Consider the following 23,572-nt stretch of genomic DNA (forward strand, 5'->3'; position numbering starts at 1 on the left):
AGAGAACAATCCCAGAACTGAAAAGAACACTGACTAAAAATCTCTTCCACATATGACTTCAGGAAAAAAAAATCAAAGAGGAAAGCAGAGTATGTGCTATTGTTATTTTCTCAATACCCCTTTGCGAGGGATTCTCCTGGACTGTAGGGCCTTTCACTGGAAACAGCCAGAAACACCTTTGTCACATCTGCAAACGTGGTGCTATCCAGCTTGCTTTTCATACTTTAGACTTACGGAAGTGGATACAATGGTAAGTAATTTTTGTCCCTTATCAGATGAATCTGACGAGCTTTCCAATGAATGCTCACATTGAAGACCACAGCCATGGTGACTGAACTTGCTGTATTAGCACAGGTACGGCTGATCTGTGTCTGAAGGAAAGTATGTATGAAGAGTGTTGTGGGAGGGTTGGAAGCCTAGTGATGGTGTCTTTGCTCAAATAAAACTTGAGGTAACGAGAATAGTAAATGCTGCAGGAAAACATCTCTGAAAATTGCACGTCAGCTGCTGTTTCTCCTGAGCAGGAAAGTGAGCTGGACAATAAGCAACCCTCCCCGACAAGGGAGAAACTGATCTGAAGTCCACAGACTTATCTTCAATCCCTGGTTATTCAGCAGCCCCGTGACCAGAGGAATTATTTAATTTTCATGACCAAAGTCATTTGCCTAGGCATTTCTCTGAGGAAAGCTAAGATAGCTTTGCAGTAATACCCAGAAAAGGCCTATTGTTTTGTAGTGGTAAGTCTGACTTGTGAAAGAGTATCCAATTGGTCATGTAGATGGAGAACAATCTGAACTGTGCTGGAAAGTCAGAAGGACCAGGGGGTATCACTTGGATAAAGTAACAAGATGGTTGACATACATGAGTATTATGGGCAACTGAAGTTCTATATTTAAAGAATAATTATGCTTAACTAATGTCTAAAAATAGACATTAGCACAAACTTTTTGAGCATTCATATTTACAGTAGAATACAAATTCAAGGAGGACTCGAGAGTGGAGTTTCATGGTCCTGTGCTAAGTGCTCCCCACTGATAACTGGGTGACTCTCCTTTCTCCACAGTGTCCTTCCTGTTTCAAAGCGAAAGTTCTTTGTGTTATTTTGTAGCAATAGCCTTACCCTTGTCAACTAGCAGATCACAGGAGCATGCTTAGTCACTTAGTAAATGCAAAAATAATTGTAATTTGATTTTAACTTGCAGTGGTCTGAAAGTATAACCTGGGTATTCCAAGGGCGTAACATGCATCAACTGGGTGACACAAGCTGAGCTGTGTATCTGTCACTGGGAACTCTAGGCACATGGGAAGGAACTTTGTAAAAAGCACAGCTGAGTGGAATTGAGAAATAATTTACTCTAGCTGGCTCATCTTCCTCTTACAATGGCAGCTTTCGTAGAGGAGATGGTTAAAACTTTTAACTGGAACAAGATTTTGGAGGTGAGTGATGGGTGATGGTAGTTTGGTTTATGCATGATGAAGCACCTCGAGTCCTTCAACATTATACACGTTCTATGATCTATTAAAAACTATCACTGTTGGCTGGCTTGACTTTAACCTGTTGCATTTTTTAAAATTCTGCTTGATTGTAAATTTGTTATACATGCCACTGTACTTTAAAATAATGAAATGCTGCAAAGAGAGTCACAAGAGGATGGAAGAACAGGTTTGTACAGAATTTTTCACTTACACTGCTTTTGAGCTGTCCAGTGAGACTGCATAGTATTGGAATAGGGATCACTCACCACCATGACCCTTTGCCCTTACAGATAGAGAAATGGGTTCTCGGAAAGCCTGTGATGTTAGGAAGGCCTAGGAGACACGGGGAGGCAGAGCTGATGTGTAAGTCCCCTGACGCCAATGCAGTGAACTTCTCTTCACAATTCGCTGCTTCAAGAAACAGGACCTAACTCGATGTTTATGTGTGTCTAACAGTGACATCACCGCTGGCAAGACTGGTTCAACGTTCTCCTTACTGGTTATAGATGGCAACCTACAGTATATATTATAATATAATCACCACTATTTGCTAGAATTGGCAGGGATCTCGGAGATCTCCTTCAATGCCGCTGTTAAACTTAGGCTGAGAGAGGTTGCAACTTACCCAAGATCATACAGCACACACCTTGCACAATAGGGGTTTACCCAGGTGGTCCCTCCATGGTATCCTCTACTGGCCTTGGTGTTTCTTAAACTTTGCCACTTGAGTATAACCTGCAGGATTCTTGTGGTATCATTTCCTTACCATTTTTCTATTCCTTCATTTGTCTTTAAAAATAGGGCTCTCCCTGGTGGTGCAACGGGTTAAAGCTCCGCATTATGAAGCTCTCAGAAGCCACTGCAGTAGGAGTTCAATCCCCAGGAAGGGAGGTGACCCACATGGTGTGGCAGACCTCTTCTGACCCACCCACTGCTACTCTCAGCAGCTACCTTGTCAATCTGACTGTTCTGCTCCCCACTCTGTCTCTGGTGAATTCTCTCACCCACCACACCTCTGACCTGTACCCCAGTTCTGTAAGCATAAATAAATCTTTAAAAATAAATAAACCCACTTTTTACATCCTAGAACATCTATTTTAGCTTTGTGCTGAGCAAATATGTTCCTAAGACCACTGTTTTGACTATTTTTCCTTCAAATACAAATAAAAAAATACGTAACTTAACCTAAAAAGTGTTCACCTTTGTGTTACCCTAAAACCTTCCATTACTGCTGGTGGTATAAGAGAGGTGCTGTTTCAGCCCATTCTCTCAAATCTATGCCGTTTCATTTCACTTTAGCTAATTGTTTAGTCCATATGATGCTCCTTGGAGCTCATTTCAAATTGAATCTAAAACTAAGTGCATGTGAAAATTTAATAAAGACTGATCTGATGACTGGGAAGTTACTTAAGGACCCAAAGTTCCCTTAGGAGGAAGATAATGTGGCTGTGAGTGAGGGGAGTGAGCATCGTCTGCCTGTTTCCCATCCCTGGAACACCCATCTTCCCTCAGGGAGAGGCACTTTCAGTGATGGGCCCAGGGCCAGGTCACGCCATTATTCTGGGAATGGAGCCCTGAATATTAGGCGTTGACTGCATCAAGGAAGTCACCCTTTCCTCTTGCCCCCCAATCAACAGTCAATGCCAGAGCTTTCACAGTGAGGCATGGCTTCAAAAACAGCTTCTTCATGGCAGGAAGGCTGTTTCCTAGGATCCTAGGCCAATGCCAAGACAATCAACACAAATTTGCAACTCAGCCCCCAAAAGATTTTTCAAGTATCTTGCAGGTACCTGTTACTCTACTATAGAATACTTACTGTTTGCCTAATAGTTTCTCCACTTTTAAACTATGGCTAAGCAGGAAGAGGTAACTGTTAATGCTTTATTCAGCACATGTATCTGCATGTGAATGAGTTTATTCCAATCTTTTTCAAGAAAATCTCTTAAAGACAAGGAGAGTGAGAGATATGGGATAATGGGTAGGAAAAAATGCAGAGCAATAGGTCAGCTTTGGCATTCAGGAGGTGAAGAAGGACAGATAGGTAGGAAGATAGTTCTTGCCCATCTTGTGATCACTTGGAATCACAGGATAACAAACAACTTTATAAAGGGGCTGAAGCAAGGTTGTATTACTGGCAGTATATCCAATGTGATCAAAAGGAGAAGCTACTGAACCTAGGTCTTCAGAGCTTATCACAAGAATCTGATGGGTGGCCTCTGGTTAGAGCTTATCACAAGGCCAATGGTGGCCTCTGGTTAGATAATAATGGCAGTAACAGATATCTAGTTGCTGGACTCAAGTCTTCTCGAAGCAACAACTTCCTAAAGATGGGGTGTAGTAGAGTCACTGGGGGAATATTGAAAGGGTGTTCATTTTTGGGCTCTAAATCACTCCAGAGCCAAAGGAGCAATAATGCATTTTCCACCTATCACAATACAGCATATTCTGGTATTATGTCTGAGACTCTTCTGAAGAGTATTGGAGCTGGAATTATGGGCTGCTACTCAAAGAGCCCGTATAAACACCCTGATCTCCTTTACATGGTCTGGTGAATTCCTAGGAACAAAGATGGAAAGATTTGCCACTGAGAACTTTAAATGAATTGACTCGATGTCCAATTTGTCATAAAACCATTTTCTCTGTCTGTTAAGAAAAATCTAATTGCACTCAAATGTACATAGTATACGGCGACAGTGAATGGCCAAAATTTGAATCTCATCTTTGAGTATAACTTCTAAGGCCTTTCTGTTCCCAATTTTGCTTTTTGTTTACTTGCTATGTTTTTTAATTAATTAATTAATTTGTTTATTTATTTAGCTCTTTATCTTCCTGTTTTTTTTTTTTTTCTTCTTCTTCTTCTTTCCCCCTTTAGCTGCAAACATCATACTAGGAAACTAGCTCTAAAAGCAGGCTGGACTTGCCTGTTTGTGTGGCTTTCATGAGCTGGCCCTTTCTTCCCCGAACTCTTCCTCCTCTTGCTTTATTATGTCGTTAACTCCCAATGGAAGGATGTCAGCATTTCAGCATAATTTAAAATGACACTATGAAAATAATGGTTTTGACTGCTTTCCTGTTTTTTTAGGTGAAGACAGAAAGAGAAGATTGCACCGTGATGAGGAGGGGGTTGCTACCGCATCTTCACTGCTGGTGCTGAGATGCTCAGGGCACTGTACTGGCCATTTGGAAGGTGTGTCGTCGTGTAAGACGTATTGGCCATACACTCGCCCCCACTGGCGTGTTTGTTAACAAGATGCATGAACGATTATAAATAGCTATTTAGTGAATCGGGGAGAGTCAGGATTATAAAATAGCACATGTAAATCCCCATCGACTTTTTGCACTATAATACAGGTGGACTTTCATGTAGCAACAATTATTCCCTGAGTAGAAACTAACTTCTGTTCAAATGTACTCAGAAGCCCGCCATGTGCATCATTTCTCAAAGTGAGGTGTGATATGACCACCTGCAGCAGAGTCATGGAAGGTTCTTTTTTAAATATGCCATGGAAGGTTCTTTTTTAAATGTGCAGTGCCTGCACATCGAATTTCATTTTAACAGGTTCTCTCAGGTTCATGTTCAGAGTATCTCAGAATCTGAGAAAAAGTCAGACACACAGCAAAGCCATATTTGTAAGTAAGTTTCTTTGAGTTTTCCTTCTGTAACAAAAAATAAGCTTTCCATATAGACGCGTGACTTGCTCTTGAGTGCAGAGTCTTTTCATGAGGCTGCATTTGTCTGGAGCTGTCACCACCACCTACTCCAGTTCCTGCTACTGCGTGGCTTCCAAGGAGGTAGCTGATCAGGCAAAGCCCCAGGAACCTTCTCCTGGAAAGGGACTGACGTGAACTTTCCCTGGGTCCTTGCTTAGAAAAGGCTTCTGGTGGGAGAGTTTTCATGTTGTTGGTTAAATTCCATCCTCTTATTTGAGCCTAGCAGCTCTGTCCTGTACTGATATGAGATGATCTCTAATGGATGCCCTGTTTGGGGGAGGAGGGGAAGCCCCAAAACTCACCCTCTCTGGGTGCAAGACTAGTCTCTGTCCTTGGCTTCTGAGATGTCAAAGATGCCCTCTCTGTGTAATGTCCTGTTTATTTTTTAAACCTATCCCTTCTGTGGCCACAGCCACCTTTACACCACTGAAGTTCATGGTTTCAGCAGAAGTTCCCTGAGATTAAGAGCTTGGAAGACCTCTGATTGCTGTCGGTCAACAAAGCACTTGGCGCTAAGCCCAGTTTTACATCCAGACTTTATCAGCTCTAGAGGAAGAATACATGTCACAGTTGGAGAGTATGGGTTTCTTTATGTTCTGAGAAAGTTATTCTAAATATAGGCCTGTGGAAAACCTAGCAGGGAAAATGAGGACCAAAAGGAATTTTCAAAATGGTTGTGAACGCACTCCTGGCAATGTGGGACAGAGATACCAGCTCTCACGGCCCTCCGCCCCCCAGCACCTCCGGGATGAGGTGATTGGCTCACAGAACAGGAAGGGAATTGCCATAAATCTGAACTAATTTGGAAAGGGAAGGATGAAGCAGATTCTCAGCAATCAATAGAGCGATGTCTTGTTTTGTGGTAAATGTTTACGGCTCTGTAGCTAGAATGTAATCCTGCTGCCTGAGAACGTGCTGGCCATTAGAGGTGAACTCAGGCCACCTAATGCCCTGCTGGTAATTGGTATGCTTAGCTCCTCAAGGAACAAAGTCAAAAAGTCCCTGGCTTCCACCTCAGAAAAGATTTTAGATGATTTCCTACATCCTCTCTACCTTTTATCGCTTCATGATTCCCAAGAAAGAGAGAGAAACGACCAGTTTCTCTTGCCAAAGCCCCTGGAGGCAGGATGAGATGTACCAACGCCATTTAATGTTTCCTTCCACACCTGAATGTGTGGTCTGGAAACCAAAGGCGCAAACGCAACCGCGTGAGGACAGCACTAAATTGCCCCTTCACTGACTAAGCTCTAGGAGGGAGGCATTGCTCAGGCGCTTGGGGGGGGGGGGGGGGGGGGAGAAGCAAAGCATGTGTTTTCTTGTTGTGGAAAGGAAAGGGTATAAAAAATGCTTTGACTGAAAAGCAAGTGCACTAATTGATTGTTAATGACTACGCAGCCCTAAATGTCTGGAATTTGGTTTAGATTCAATGTAATTTGACATTTGCCAACCATTATTAAATCCCTTTGATGCTCTCCCTGTGCAGCAGCGATGAGCAGCTGATTGGCTCTTGGGGATGATAAATGAGACCGACTGGGCACCGAGTCAAGGGGCTATCTGGAAGGCCGCCATTTTCACCCAGCTCCTCTCATCTTCAGGGGGCTCTTCTCTACACCTTGGTCTTCTCTGGCTCTCTTTCCAGTTTCTGCAGGCTCTCTTCTCTTCTGCTTTCCTTCATCCTCAAAGTTGTAAGTATTCGCTTTCCCAGTGCCTGTTCACCTGGCTCTTTAAAAGCAAAAGATGTCTTTTGCCTTTTGGGTTCTCAAACTCAGAAGTCAAATCTCTCTTTGCAAGGAACAAAAAATTTACCATTGTAGCAAGATAAAAAGATTAATCAAAAGGTGCAGGAGGATTTCATGAAAACCTGCTTTGGGAAAAATAGTCTCTGAGGGAATTCAAAAGTCCTTGTGGGGGAGGGACTCTCTGTGTGTCTCTCAGCCTCTCTCTCATGCCATTTCTGTTTTATCCTGGCCTGTGTGTACTGCCCCTCTTTCCAGTAGTCACCTTCTTTGCTTGTACTTACATTGCATATGGTTCAGCACATCTTCCCCCCCCCCCCCCTGCCCTCAATAACTCCTGCAGTTCCAGGCTCCACAGGACCTGCCACCTGGCTCCCAACAGGAACTGACTGTCTCAGGGTCCCAATTCTAATTTCCCACAGGAAAAATTGTAATTGTCCAGGCTAGGTCTGAGGCTCATTGCTGGCTGGCTCAGCTGTTGCTAGGGGGACAGGCGAGCCGTGGTGAGGCACCCGACATTCATCCTTCCAGAATGAGGACACGGACACAGACGGGAGGAAAAGAGAGCGAACTTTGTGCCTTTCTGCAGGGTGATGGACAGTAGTCCCCCTCTACAACTGGGATGGAGTATGTCCTTGCAAATTGTTCTGTTTTTTTCAAGTGCATCCATTAGAATATGGTCCAACACTTGCATTGACCCAATTCCAGAATCACCAGCTCCTTTTCGTCCACACTTCTGCCACGTGTCTTTTCAAAAGATTTAAGGAGGGGAAAATCAGAGCAAGGCAGTTCCATGACAACCAAGAGGAAAGTTACAGCACTGGAGGAAAAAAACTAACATAATTTCATTACAGTTAGATGAGTTTCCTTATTACTTCAGTGAGAGCGAATACAGGGCACAGGCAGAAAGCGCAATAAATGAGGAATCTAGAAACATTTTTCCTAACTGTCTCTGGTGAGTTGTGACCTGAGGCAAATCACTTAGCCTTTCTGGGCTTCCCGTTTTCTTTCCTGAAAATTAAAAATATAGATGACATGAAATGTTAAGTCCTTTACTATTTTTTTGTTAATATAACATCAAGAAATATTTAATACAAGAAGTATTTGATCCAAAGAATTTGAATGGTCCCAGAGAATTGTTCATCTCTCCATTCATGAAATAAAAATTTGTTAAGAATGTTTTATCTTAGCTGATCTCTGCTAGACACTGGATGCGCATATGGCAACAAGCAGAGGCCATTCCTACACTGACAACAGGCATAGCTTCGCACACTAAGGAAAATCTTTATCACCGGTAGTTCAGTATTTCTGAGGTAAACCTTTTGTGTTTAATGCTATTATCCTATAGAACTCTACACTCATTATTTGTGTGTTGTTTTCTCTTTGCCTAACTGGACTTGCAGCCTGAGTCTCTTAAGTGAAAAAGCTTAAAAAGCTAACATTTAGCAGCTACAGAAAAACAAAGAACCATGTAACTCAACGAAAGGAAAAACTAAGCAAAAAAAAATGGACAGAAGAGCTAAATAGATACTTCTCCAGAGAAGACATACAGATGGTCAACAGGCACATGAAAAAATGCTCATCATCACTTTATCATCAGGGAAATGCAAATCAAAATTGTAATGAGAATCCATCTCGCACCTGGAAGAATGGTCCATTTCAAAATTACCAGTAGCAAGTGTTGGCAAGGATGTAAAGAAAAAGGAACACTTGTATACTCTTGGTGGGAACGTGACTGGTCCAACTCCTTGGAAAACAACATAGAAATTTTTCAAAATATTAAAAATAGATCTACCATACAATCCAGCAAGAAAAATACAAAATAGTAACTTCAGGGAATAAATAAATGCACTCCTGTATTTATTACAACACTATTTACAGTAGCTACCTTACAGAAACAAACCAAGTGCCCAGTAAGAGATAAGTGGATAAAGAAGATGTGATATATGTACACAATGAGATATTACTCAGCTTTTTAAAAGAAATGAAATCTTGCTATTTGCAACAAGGATGGAACTGGAAGAATTTATACTATGCAAAGTAAATCAGAAGGAGGAAAACATACAGCCATGATTTTACTCATAAGTGGAATAGAAAGAAACAAAACAAAGGAACAGATGAAACCAGAACAAGCTCTAAAAATAGAACTGCAGAATTGAGGTTACCAGAAAAGAGTGGGAATGTGGGGGTAAAGGAAGAGGGGAACCCAATGGACGATGGTAGAGGATTATGGGTACTTGGGTAGTGAGTGTTGTGTGGTAATCTACATCTGATGAGCTATGACCCTTATCCCTAAATTATGTACAGTGTTTAAACCAACATCACTTCAGTGAAACTGATGCAAAAATAATAATGTTAATAGTAGTGGTAGTAATAAAAACAAAAAAACATGTGACTGAATAGAGAAATTGGCCCACATTTCCATCTCCATCTGTCAAGTTTTCCTGACAGCACTTTCTGTCTAGGTATGGAATAAGTTCCAAAAACATTGGGAGCCCTTCTAGTCAAAGATAAATGTAGAAGTATTGTGAAACACAACCAGCCATTATTTTAAAATTATCCCCCTATAGGTCCCCTCTGTTCGTTCCCTGAGGAGCTCCTTAAGAATCTAAGGTTAATACAGTTACTACATGGAGATCATGTCACATACTCACTAAGTGTTGGTCCTCATTATTCTCAACGGAAAGCTGAAGGTTTTCAGGGGAGAGTTTTCCAGATCTTTATCTCAGTGCAGTCCTCGAAAAACTGGACATGCTTCTCAGCCTAGGTCTTGACTTTCTATTTGGGCTCAGGGGAGAAGAGACTAAGAAGAGGCCCATTCAGGCTGCCCAATCTGCCTTCTTTCCTCCTCCCAGGCAGCCAAATGCCAGGGGCTCTCCACCCCAACCCCCACTCATCACCCAGCTCAGATTCTCTGGAGCTGAGTCTGCCCCAGAGAGGCTGCAAGGCAATTGCGTCCTGGGTTCAATCCTGCGTTTGCTCCAGAGACTTCATCCCTGAAAACTTAATCAATGTGTCCTCAGAAAACTGAACCCGTGGAAATGTTTGCCATTTTCCTTGCTAAGTGTTATTTTTTCCATACTAGAGGTCCGATTTCCTGCAATTCTTGGAGAGTACCAGGAGGAAGAAGGGTCAGGAAGCAGCACAGAGGGGAGCCGTGATTAAGCGCCCACTCATTTCCGTCCTTTTCCTTCACAACTGCAGGAAAGGGTTTTTAGATGTTCCTGCATCAGTTATTTTTGTCTAGAAAGAACGGTGCCTTTGTTAATGGATCCTTGATGATAGGAACAGGAGATTCAGCATTTTCCCTTCGGTTGGGCTGTCACTCACTGGCAATGTGACTCTCTGGGAACTTCTCTCCCTGGGCCAGTTTCTTCAGCCCTTAAAAGGAGACAATACTTGCTTGTTAAATGATTTGGATTTCCTTCCAAATCAAATGTCAGACCAGTCTAACTTACAATTATCATTATAAAAGGCTTCTGTCTTGGTAAGTAGCACTCAGTGAGAGGTGACAAAAAAAAAAAAGAGGGAAAACTTGAAAAGAGAAAGACACCAAAGAGGGTTACAGAAGGATATTCTGAGATATTCTTTTTCCTGCCCCCACTTCTGTGTGAGAGGAAGTTGGTGGCATTTTTTTTACACTAATCAATCTTTGTTGTGGTGTTTATAATAGTAAATCAGTTGTGGAATTACTGGATTTGATTGATATGATTTGATTGGATTATTCAGGTGTTTAATAACAGTTCTCAGTGGGAACAAAATGAAGCGAAAACTATAGAAGTATTCACTAGTGATATAAAATACACTGATAATTTATTTTTCATCTGATAAAATAATAGCCTGCTAGATTTTAAGCTACATGAAGACAGGGGATAGAGTTCACAGTTTTGAAGAGCCAGCATTTGCCCACATAATCTGTTGTGCCTGGCACTGACTTTGTAAATGCTCAATAAGTATTTAATGAATAAGTGTATGAACAAACAGGGAATTTTTCAAAATAAAGACATGTCAAAGCTCTGTGATTAAGAGCAGATCTTGGTGTCAATTTTTTTTTGCTGTGCCACCTAACAATGTGAAATGATCCGAAAGTGTAAAATGGAAATACCACTACTTACCCCTCAGATTGTTTTCTTATTAAATCAGAATATATTAAGTACCTACTATGTGTCAGGAACTGTTCAAAAGTCAGGAAGCTATCTCAGAGCACACAGGCAACAGTGTCCCTAGAAAAAAAAACAGGGAAAGTGGGCCCTCCCTGGTGGCGCAGCGGGTTAAAGCACAGTACTGAGAATCTAAAGCTGCTTCCGCATGAGTTCGATTCCCGCCTTCCCCAGAGGTGACCACATGGCGTGGCAGACCTCTCCTGACCCGCCCGTTGCTCCCCTCAGCAGTGTACTTCGTTGATCTGCCTGTTCTGTTCCCCACTGTCTCTGGTGAAGCCTCTCACCGCCCCTGAACTTCTGGCCTGCACCCCAGTTCTGTATGCACAAATAAATAAATCTTAAAAAAAAAAAAAAAAACAGGGAAAGCAGTAAGTCAACTTCCATTGGGATGTAATGCTGCAAAGAAAATTAACAGGGTACTGTAGACCCCACTGTAAGAGCTGAAAGCTACTTTCTAGGAAGTGGTAAGAGGGGCTTCTCTAACTTTTCGAACGAGCTGCCATTTGCACTAAAACCTGAGGAGAAGAGTGTAAACAGCCACAAACTTTCTTAGCAGAGGAAACAGTAACAGCACCTGAGGAGGCAGGAGAAAAGAAGTGGAAGCCCAGCAAGGATGTCCGGTGAAGCTAGAGCCCAGGGATCATAGCGGTGCAGGTAGGAGAAGGGCTGGAATCAACCAGGTCATGCAGTGCCTTGTAAGGCAAGGTGAGAAATTGGCACTGTGCTCTAAGATCCACTGAGGAATTTAAACAAGGGACACTCTTATCTGAATCACAATTTAAGCAAGCATACTCAAAAGATCACCAATATCCATCTAAGGGTTTATGTGAACAACCTGAGCCTTTCTTGATGTCTCTCCTTCTCCATCAACAAGTTCAATGAAGTCATCCTCTAAAATGTCCCCCAAGCCTTTTGATTTCTCTCTGCCTCCACTTCATAAACTACCATCTCTTGTATAAGTTCTCACTTTGCTACCTTAGAAGGCAATTTTGAGAATTGGTCAGACTTTCAAAGAAAGATGTTAAACAGGCAGTTATACATTAAGACTACAATGCAGGCGGAGGTTACTTGAGATAATGTACAGAAACACTTGGCACAGCACCTGGCTTCCAGAATGGTCTGAATACACACAATCTTTTTACAAAATAATGCCTGTCTTGGTACCTTTCAACATGATGAACAGATGAAAGGATTTGGAGGGAGACTTGACTTTATGTCCCTGTAAAAAAAGAAGCATGGCTTTGGCCATCCCTAATTTCACTGAGCTTCTGTTTCCTCCTCTGTGAAATGAAAATATGAACACCTGTCCTTTCTATCATAAAAGGCTGTTGTGATCTTCAAATATGATGATGGATGTGAAAACGCTTTGTAAGCTGAAAAGCATCTTCTCATGAGTGATCAAATATATGAAATTATATTTAATTCAGTTTCGCTTTGTACATGACCTCTAGGTCCCTATACTGTAAGACAACATCAAAGAGTAAATTTTATTATAGGGCACTGGGGTCTTAAGCTTACAGGAAAACTAAAATCCTAGCTTCTTGAATCTCAGCCTTGTTTAATCGAAACCAGCCACCTTTCTGCTGGGCCATTCAGTGTGCTACAGAACCCTTGAAATATGTCTAGTGGCTGAAGGAAGCCCCCTTACACTTTCGTGATTGTAATGAGTTTCCATTCAAATGGCCACATGTGGCTAGTGGCTATTGTGGAACACCAGCTCAAAAGCTCTGCTACCTCAGGAATTATATAAAATTAGGATCCACTCAGGGCCATTCTAGTTCTATGAACTACACATACAGATAAACTGGCTTGGATAAAATAAAAGCTGAATCATGAGTTGTTTTTCCTATTCTCCAGTCAAAAGTAATTCTATGTCATTTTTTAAAAGTTCATCATTGGTGTATCTATCACTAGGAGTGAAGATTTCAAACAGTGACAACAGTCTCAAGTGAAAGGTAAGTCTGAAAGAGGAAGTACTTAAAAATCACATGCTCTTGGGAATTATATTTTGATATCAAGTACAGTATTTGTTCCAAAGTTAACATTCTTTAGTTCTTGTTAAGAAAAGTCAGCAGGAAAAAAAAAATACATGAAATTCAATAAATGAAGGGTTGACTGCAGTGGGGTTGTTTATGTGAAGCTGACAGTTGCAAGGTCATAGAGGCGCCAATGAAGCTGACACTGATTTTGTCTCTTTGCACAAGGGCTGTGTTCCTTATACTTGATATTTACAGCATAAGGTGAATATATGGAGAACCAGCAAAGGAAAGTAACATGATTGAATTGTTTGGGGGGGGGGTGGCAATGAGCATTCAGCAGAAAGGAACTCAAGATAACTGAAGGACTAGCAATGGGGGAAGACAAGAAGCGAGAAAAGCTTTTCATGGGGAGAAATGAATATGGAACTAAGTGGAGAAGACAGAAAGGGAACAGATTGGGGTGGGCGGGGTGAGGATGAGACAGCTCAGACTGTGGGGGGAGTGGGGGAGGGGATAGGAGAAAACAACAACAACAAAAATACTTTGGAAAGAAAGAAAGTGACAAGGTAGCGAGGACAAGGAGGGACAGCTGTCATCTCATTTAATTAAGAAATTATTAATGGAACAGACGGGCCAGCCACAATGAGCCTTTACTGACGAGATGCTACTAAAATTCCAGATAATAGCGGCTGAACGTTACTGAGAGCAAAAGTGGTAAGAATGCTAATTTAATTGATAAGAACATTATACTTAGCACCGTGCCTAGGAATTTTTAAATCACACATTAAATACATTTACATGATTCAGGTTATCGTCTAATTATGGTGTTTAAATAATGTAATACAATTATATGTTCCCAAAATTAAAAGCCCTAGTAATTTTAAGTGATCACTCTGTGCTCTGAATTCTCCTTTCAAGCAGGTACTCTTCCATCTTGCAGATCTGGTGAGGTCCTGTTAGCTGCTGGCCACACAATTACCAAACTTAGGGAGCAGTGGGTCAGAGGAAGAGGAATGATACACTTGGCTTCTAAAAATTGCTTTTTCCCCCCTCCCTCCATCCCTGTTTTTTTTTTTTTTTTCACTATCAGAATAGGTAACTTTCGCTTCAAATAACTGCTCTGTCTCTTCTTCCTTCCGTTTTGCTTTGCTGTAAGAAAGCATGGCATCGATGCTGTCAGACGAAAAGTAACACAGGTTTCACAGGACAGTTATCCAAGTTTTCTTCACATACAGCTGTCTGGATTTCACAATCGAGAACCAGCCACAGACGTGAGACCGTGACCATGTGGCTGACTGGTGAGAGAAGACAAAGGCAACATTTTGCTTGTTGGATTCCTTTCTGCACAGTCCCTTCTGGAATTGTTCTCACTCAGAGTGCTGGCCTCACAGTGGGTGGGAAGAAAAGACAAAGCTACTGATATAGTCGAAAATAGCCCTATTAGCCCCAATAACACATGACTGTTGTAAATTATTCCCAAACAATACAATGAAAGTTAATAATCTTATAGCCCTACCCAGACAAATGAGTCGTAAGAATTTGATGCATTTTCCAGAAATCAATGTATATATTAACATAATCTCACCTATGCAGTGTCCTGTAGGATTCTCTTTTTAAAATTATTATTAAATGTATTTGGTTTTCTACATCCTTGTTCATTTTTGGACAGTGTTTGATTTCTCCCATGTTAGTGGGCCTGTAATTCTCCCACCACCACAGTACAGGGACCCATCACCACAGTCCCTCCCCTGTTTTGATCCCTGTCCCTCCCTCTCCCCTGCTGGTTGACTCAGATCTGTGGTCAGCTTGCAAGGTTTGTCTTTTACCTGACCCTTTGTTTGACTTTTCTATTTCTGCAGGCTTCTTTTCAAACTTGCATATAATGGCTAGATCTCTAGGACATACATCAATGATTGAAAGACACTTGCAATTGTAAGATTCTGTACCCGTAAGAGGGAAAACAATAAACCATGCTACAGATTCTAATCAGCAGACTGTAGACTTGAAGACAAATTCTAATTTCTGAGAGGTTAAAATATTTAAAAGGCATCTTATAAATGATGAAATATAATATAAACCTTTTCTAACCTTTTTGTTGACAACTGCTTATTTTCTTGCATCATACAGTCAGTTCATAAATTACTCAACAAATCTCCTGTTAGTAGACATATATGTTATTTCCATTATTTTCAAAATTTTATGAACTTCCTAATGTATACCTTTGTCCTTTTGTATTACTTCCTCAGCTTGAATCCTTGGAAGTGGAATTGATGGCTCATACAAGTGTGTTAATTCAGTTTCTACCAGGTGACATAGATTTACAATTTAATTGTATTTCAGGCTTTTACTTCCACTGGGCCCCAGCAATTAATAAATGATCGACTTAAACCTAGTCTGGATCTCAAATGAGAAAAATCCAAAGTGAAATCCAAACATTTCATCCATTATCATTCTTTTAGTACTTACAATACTTAAAGTTCAGAATCTTGAAATGATGATGGCCATAGATGATTCCCCAGAGAGCACCCTTAACAACTGAAGTGTAATTAATGATTTGCTTTACCACTTTTCATCTTTCTGCTGATTGGTGAGAGGATTAAGGCTCACACTTTGGTGGACTTGCTATTAAGAGCACTGGTAACTAGGAAATAGATTGGGCCTATTTTCCTGAACTCTTCATTTGATCTGAAATCAGTGGACCCAAAGTATATACGACTGTAGGGGATACGCAAATAGCACTTAGATCTTTCCTGAAGAGGCTACACTGTAATGGAGGTGATGAGATACATTCATATAAAGTTATAGCACAACAGAAGACAAGATCATCCATTTCATGAGACAAGATATGATTCAGTGTCAAATGTGCAGACATTAAGTCCAGAATATGAATGAAATCTGGAGGCAGAAATGCCCTGTCCCTCTGAGAATCACTGAGACCAAAGCTAATGTGCTGTGACCCTCTGGAAGCACAGATATGACACAAGGTCAACCCTTCTGGAGGCGGCATCTGTGTCCTGCACCATCCCTCAGGAGTCTCAGGGACATCAACAAATGTCAGCCTTTTCCTGGAGCATCAGAGGCCAGCTGTCTGGGTGTCCTGCCTGCACTGGAGGGGTGGGGCTGGGCCCTTTGACTTCAGCCCTATTTCAGGAGGAGGGCCCTACCTCAGGCGGAGTTCAGCCTCCCGAGAGCACTAGACCCAAGGCTGCTCTGCTAGCAAAGCTGGAAACCATCACTTTTCCACACTCAGCGGCAAAAGAGCTACTGTCCCATTGACAAAACAAACTTCCTAGTTAGTCAGCAATTTAACTTTGGAGACATATGAGCCCCAAACAAAATTGTGTGTGTGTGTGAGACAGACAGACAGACAGACACACACACACACACACACACACACAGAAGCAAAAAGAGAAAACGCATTGTTTCTGAGGTCAGGTACACACAACTTTTAAGAGGCACCACATCCGGTCCTGCAGCCGGGCCTGATTTAACAAGAATGGTAAGCGACAAAAGAGTCAAATGCTAACATTGAAGGAGCACACACACCTGCTCAGGCTCTCTGCCCAGAGCAGGAGTTTGTGAATGAATGCAGCCTGGGAAGTAGAGGGAGCGTCCAGGTAGACGATTGGACCATCGTGGGTCTGAAAGAGAACTGTGGTCAGAACACCTGGGAGCATTTTAGAACATATCTAGACATTCTCCAACCTTCCAAATCAGACGTGAGTGGGTGGGTATTATTTCACTAGAACGTCTACCAGTGATTCAAGTATACTACTCAGGTTAAAAGTCACAAAATTAGATCATCTTTAACCTGAACTCTCAGACTCATTTTTGACATTTTGGGACTTCTATACAACAGCAACAAAAATAAATTGAAGTCAAAATGGGCTTAAAAATTATTTAAATAGCACATTTTGATTCCCATGATTTGTGTTTACATTCAGCCGAGTAACACTCAATTCAAGACAGCAAAGCTATGTTATCCAAGGTGAAGATTTATGAGAAATACTAATTCTTGGAAAACCCACAGGTAATCTGATTGGAAAATAAAACACAAATTGAAGGTGGTATGGTGACTGGCTTTTTTTGGTCCTGCCAGAGTAACTTAGACTAAAGTTCCCGCCTCATTGGATGAAATGATTGAAGAATAAATTTGAGCCCCTTCCTTAGAGAGCCACCAGAACTGACTCTTGTCCCACTAGTGAAAATTCTAGGCTTCAGCTGCAGTGATCCATGTCCCCTTGGACTAATGTTGCTCATGTTCTTTCTAAGCTGACTACCTCCCCGGAGGTTGTTACTAATAATATTAATAACAGCAGTTGATATCTGCTGAGCTCTTACTATGTTTCAGGCCCTAGGCTAGAGGCAGGAAATATATTCCGAAGAATCCTGGCCCCTGAGAGTTTATATTTCAACATAGTTTTTTTTTTTCTTTCTTAGAACAGTTACCAAATTAATAGTATGACAAGTGTGGTATATACTCTTTCAGCCTCTCATTGACATCACATAATTATCTCTTTTAGAATCTTCAAACACCATTCATGCCCCAGCTCCTTAATGTTGGACACAGTCTTCTGATTGGTGACAAAGGAATTCATGGAGTTGGTGGGACAAGACTAAATGATCAGGAGCCTTCAAATGGGATGAGAATAAGATGGTTCCAAGGACACAGCCCATAAGGTGACTCTGGTACTTGTGATCTTAGCCAATAACCTTGCTGTCGAATCTCCGCCACGGCTTCAAGGATCTGCACCCACCCAGTCTCCATTATTCTACTCTTCTTGGAGTGGAAGCTGTTATAGGATCTTCATCAAGGTCCCGTCTGAACACAAATGTTCCTGTCAATAGAATTGCACCTCTGACCTGTGTTCCTATCCCCTCCCAAAGTCTTCTCTACTCATTTTGACATTCCTTGTTTCTTCTTCGTCTTGCAATTTCAGTAGGGCTTTCTCTGCTTCCACACACAAGTCTCAAGGTGAGTACAGTCTTGTCTTTCTTCTCCGAGTCTAGCCACTGGCATAACTTTCAACTTCTCACTGCAACCCTTTTCTGTGGAAAAGAAAATTGTACAGAACCTGCTTCTCATACTGATCACACCATAAGTGTGCAATTTCTACTCCCGCAGTGCTCTGATCTACCACAAGTCTCAGTACCGGCAGGTCCTCTGACATGGCCAAAATCCCTGTCCACAAAGACCTCCCCAGGGAATCTGGGGTGCTCAGTTTCTGGGTCTTTAGTGCCTTGCATCTTTTCTTGAATCTATGGAATGTGGAGATTTCAAAAGATTCTGCCCTTTTGCTCTCTCATGCCCTCTTCTCTTTTGTCTACTTCATTGATTCCCACAGTTGTACCCACCAATTATAGGCAACTGACCTGCACACTGACACAGCACGTCCCAAACTGGCCCTGAATTCTGGGTTAGCTTTGCCAACTTCCTGAAACACCTTCAATCGAAGCTTCTGAGACTTCAGACGTCCCGTTCTAAAATCAATTTATGTGTTCCCTGTACCCAGACTTAAACCATCTCCCCTATTTTTATTGATTTCTAAAGCAAGTGATATCTCAAGCTAGAATCAAGCCCTCTGTGACCAAGATGGGCAGAGATGGAAGAAAGACAGCCATGCTCTATCACTCAGGGGACAGAGATTCTGCCACCCCCAATGCATGCCTTCAAGAAGGTCACAGGGACTACAGTTCAGTTGGCAAGAAGAGAGGGGGCATGGAGAATCACGCTTTGGAGGTTCTCATAGGCCTGGTCCAGGCAGGCAAACATAATTTTGTTCACATTTCACTGGTTAGAATTTGGTCACGTTACCTAATTGTGACAGAGGTTGTGTGACGCCATCTATCTGTGCACCCAGAAGCAAAAAGGTTTTAGTGAGCTGTGTCCTATTCTCTGTGTAACCTGCAGTCATAGTTTTAAAGAAACTATCCTTACATCTCCATCTTCTAATCTCCTTCCCAATTTGTCACCAGGTCCTGATTCTCTTTTCTATCCATGGTACCATAATCTTAGCAGAGACCTGAAAACCTCTATGACTGTAGTGACTAGAATGGTCCTCCAACTCAAGTCTTTCTGCCCTTTTAATCTCTCACTTATTCAACAAATATTTATTAAGCACAATATTCTAGGCAATGTGTTAAATAACTGAGAGAAAATGATGAAGTAGATAGAATGTGCCCCTGCATTTATAATTTTGTGATGAACATAGATGAAGAAATGTCTCTTCTTATATTCGATTGTTGTCACTATAATGAGGAAGAACCAGGCACAAGATAAACAAGTGGGAGGGTTCCCAAATCCCCCTGACTTCTCCAAGTCACCTGAGCACGCCACAGAAGCAGGACACACCTGTGCCCTCATTACCTTCATTGGCCCTTGAACAACTGTCCTGTTTTATTTCCATCACAGTCCATCAGAATGATAACATATAGTTATATGCTCATTTGTTGATTTTGTGCCTTCTGCCACCAGAAAGGGAGCTTTAACAAGTGCTACGACCATGACTCCTTTGTCAGCAACATCTTCACAGGATCCAGAAAAGTGTAGACAAGGAAAATGAAGGGACATGGGCTAGGGGGTTAGGTTAGGTTTCTGAAAGAAATGATCTCTAGGATGAGGCCCGAGAAATGCAAAGCAGTTTACCAAGTTTTCTGGTGGGAAGGAGGGAAATGCAGGTATGAGGAACTATTGTCCTAAGCTTGGAGGAGAGAGAACATGCTGGAATTTATTGTTGAGGAAAGAGAGGTTTGAAGATAGGGTTGTGATCATGGCCTTGTCAAGGAAAAACCTGAATTTTTCTCCTAACACCCAAGGAGCCATGAAGAGTTTAGCTAGTGAAGGCACATTTGGACCTAGTTAGAGCTTTAGAAGCTCTGCTGATCTTTGTAGAATAGACCAGAGGGGGGCAGGACCGACTGAAGATAGCATGATCTGTGAGGACATGGGGAGAGGTTCTACTAGTATGAACCAGAATAGTACCAATACATTTCAGATTAACTTTTCAAAAATATTAGCTTACATGACATCATTCCCCAAACAAGTCTTCAAATGGTGAACACTGCAGTCATTCTGTGATTGCAATACTTTCCCACTTCTGCTTGATCTTCTTTCCTAATTCAGGTCCTAGCTGCTTCTTGAAGTTGTCCATGATTTACCCCTCCCCTGAATTATTCTAAAATTCCAGACTTACCCCATTGATTTGACATTGGACAGTGAATGCATTGAATACCTGGTCCTAATTTTGTTGTGATGTTTATTTTCATCTCCAACCTGCCCCCAATTGATTGCTAACATTTGTTGTATATAAGTGACCTTTCTAGGTGATGTCACAAAAATAGGTTTATATAAATATGCATTGAGCAAACTTATTCATACTAGAGTGTCACTGACTACAACAGCTTCCCCTATGATACTGGAATTTTAAAAGAGGAAAAAGTTCTTTGGAGAATAAAAAATGTTTAACCTGAGAACTTTGCACTTTGGATGTTCCAAAGTGCAAATATGACCCATCATTCAACCCCAATGCTACAAATCAATCCTCACAGAACTTCTGCCACCACCTTAGGGGAGAGATGTTTCAGTGCAGGTGCCCTTCCTGGAGACCAGTAGATCCTTCTTGCCTTGGGGACATTTGGATGCTGGCCTTCAGGCACCATAGTGGGTCTGGAGGTGCCAGAGGTGGAACTGGCATCTTTTCTAGGCCTTTGGACAGGATGACACAGGGGTGCTTGTGTGGGCAGAGTATGTTTTCACTTCAGGTGATGCTGGGGAGCTAGCAGTGTCTGAAAAGGAGGTGACTTCCTTACGGCTGCTTTTCTCTTCCTATTCCCACCCTCCAAACGCTAGGTCCATCAAGACCACACTTGAAACTCAGAGAAAGAAGAGCACTAGAGGGCCCAGTGGGATTTTTATTTCTTTAGTGCTTTGCTGCCAGGGGTCAAAGGGGGTAGGGAGGAATGTTTGGAGAAGGTAGAATAATTGTCACCTGGGAAGCCAGTTATTCACAGACTCCAGGAAGTAAAAATGAAAAAGCCCTTTTATATCAACCCATGTCTCCCCCTGTCAGGGTAGAATATGTGGGTGATAATTGCTGCTGAGGGGAGCATCTCGGTGTTAAAGCCCCATTTATTCCCCTTTCCTTTGTCTTTCAGTCCACATGGCGGGTACTGCAGCCTTTGCCATATGCTATTTCTCCTTCTTTTTTAAATAGTAATTGAAATTGTAAGCACTTATTTTTTGTAGAATTTACCTGTGGATTTCTTGTGCTTTCTTCACTTCACACAACCCTTGTATTTATATGAAAATGCCCCCTTTTCATAAAAATTGCATTTTCTATAGCTCCTCTGATTGCAGTGTTAAATCACTGTGGCATTTGTTGGCTTCGGGTGTGGAAAGATGTTGTGTACATGTGGCCAACACAAGCAAACACTTGTGTTCCATGTACCAGTCTGTGCAAGAAGGTGAACAAAAATATTCACCCCACCTCTACCTGCCTTTGTCCCTTCACACAGGCAGTTGAAAATACCAAATACTGTATCTCTTGGGTTCAGAGATGCAAACAGAAATGTATTGGTCACCTGTTGTTCCTGATTTTTTGATATTCAAACCAACTTTTAAAAAAATATTTATTTATTATGCATACAGAACAGGGGTAAGGCCAGGGGCAGTGAGAGGCTTCACGAGATACAGAGCGGGGAGCAGAATAGGCAGATCAACAAAGTACACTGCTGAGGGGAGCAGTGGGCATGACAGGAGAGGTCTGCCCCGCCATGTGGGTCACCTCTGGGGCCAGGGATTGAACTGGCACTGAAGCTGTGGTAGCTAACTTCACAGTGCTGCGCTCCAACTCACTACACCACCAGGGAGGACCAAAACAACTTTTAATACACTCAAAAAAATAAATAAATAAAAATAAATTGAAAAGCAAAAAAGGCAGCTAAAGAGTAACCCAAGTGTTGCTTAGAAGCAATCACAGCTGACCGACATCCTAGTATTCTCAGTCCTTCCCACTGCCCAGCTCTTTGGGAGAGGTGGTAAAGGCAAGTAGCTGGTGAAGGAAACAGGAAAATCAAAGAGTTTTCATCAACCACACACTGGTAAGCTGCCGCTGAATAATGGAAAGTTGCTGTGCTTATTTCTTGACACCCCGTTAGGCTGAAGGACCAAAGACGTTGTACACTTCAGAGGAAGCTGTGGCTGCAGCTTCTCACAGAGGCCTGTCTCCCGCAGGCCTAGGTAGCATATTCACACACTGCTGGCCGTTCCGGGGCTTCGTACTGGCATTTTGTCATTGCTTTTGCTCAAAACCAGACATCCCGAGAGGAACACGAACTTGATCCGTGTAATAAATCAAGTTCTAATGCTGGGTGAGAGTCTTAACCGCTTTCTCTCTGGCCCCTCCCGTGGCCCTCCCCACCCCACCCCACATGCTCCTGGGGCATTGAAATGATTCAAAGAGAGCGAGAAGGGGCTGCTATTTGTATCACTCAGTCCCAAAGATAAAATGTTTGGCTCATTGAGTTCTTGTTCTCCAACCCCCCCTATTTAGACATAGCAAAGGGAAAGCCAGAAAAGAATGGTTAGGCAAAAAAAGTTGAAAGCAAAGCTGAAGGAAAGTTGGAAAGAGAAGAAGAAGGAAAACGTGGCAGAGAGGATGTAGCAAGTGTCTAGACAAGCCCCACCGCCTTTGTTTGCAGAGGCCTCCCCTCCTCCTCTTAGGACTGTTTCTTCCTTCACTCTTGCTAAGTTTTCTCTGCATCTTATCTCTTAGCCCTTAGGTAAGGAAGATCAGCATCTGGGCCTGGCTCTGGAAGCCCAGACCTGAAGGGAGCTCAGAGAACTGAGGGGCCGTGAGACCCACAGGCTTCGCTGCACCCCCCTTCATCCCCTCTCTCTCTCTCTCACACACACACACACACACACACACACACACCGGGGGAGGTTGATTTTCCTACCCTCCAACCACCCTGAGGAACATTAATAGCTGTCCTCAATTTTGGGTGTTTGTTTTTTTCCTTATGTCCTTGACATAGAAAATAATCATTTTAATGTCTGTAAGCAGGAGTAACCCCCCAAAGTTAAGGCAGGGTAGACATAGTTATTCAAAGACATGTTGCTGAGAACCTGTAAAGGTTTATGTACACTCAGAGGTGCTTTGCCTCTGGCTTTGCTCGTCATCAAAATCCCTGGAGTGAGTAGAATATAGGAGCGTGAGATGAAGGTTTTGGTGTGTGTTATCTGCGTGGTCTTGGTCAAGTTACACTTGCTGAGCCTTGGTCTCCTCATCTAGAAAATATGGATGATGATGATACTTACATCAGAATACTTGGAGACAATTAGATGAACTAAATGAATGTGCATGCCAGGCTTAGTATAATATAAGCTATATTTGAGGACACCATGCATGGTGGTTGCATAATGAGAGATGCCATGGTTACTGTGGTGATTGTATTATTAATAATAATTGTTGGTGCAATGTTCTGAGATCTGATTAAAGGTGTAATC

The 23,572-nt window shown here is 42.1% G+C and overlaps 1 protein-coding gene across 3 annotated transcripts in view; it reads left to right on the top strand.

Annotated features, from left to right (window-relative positions):
• The window catches only part of KLF7 (Kruppel-like factor 7 (ubiquitous)), a 123,217-nt gene that overhangs the window by 88,189 nt on the left and 11,456 nt on the right, over positions 1 to 23,572 (top strand). The window contains exons 5-7 of one of the 3 annotated variants that reach the window (XR_001145558.1): positions 4,559 to 4,663; positions 6,671 to 6,872; positions 17,589 to 18,040. The gene's annotated coding sequence lies outside the window, so the exon portion shown is untranslated. Of the gene's footprint in view, positions 1 to 2,277; positions 2,296 to 4,558; positions 4,664 to 6,670; positions 6,873 to 7,345; positions 7,907 to 17,588; positions 18,041 to 23,572 lie in introns of those variants that run through there. The other 2 variants (XR_001145559.1, XR_001145560.1) reach the window with 2 other exon arrangements.

The sequence above is a fragment of the Condylura cristata genome, unplaced genomic scaffold (assembly GCF_000260355.1).
Source record: "Condylura cristata isolate star-nosed mole 26May11 unplaced genomic scaffold, ConCri1.0 scaffold00002, whole genome shotgun sequence".
Taxonomy (NCBI): domain Eukaryota; kingdom Metazoa; phylum Chordata; class Mammalia; order Eulipotyphla; family Talpidae; genus Condylura; species Condylura cristata.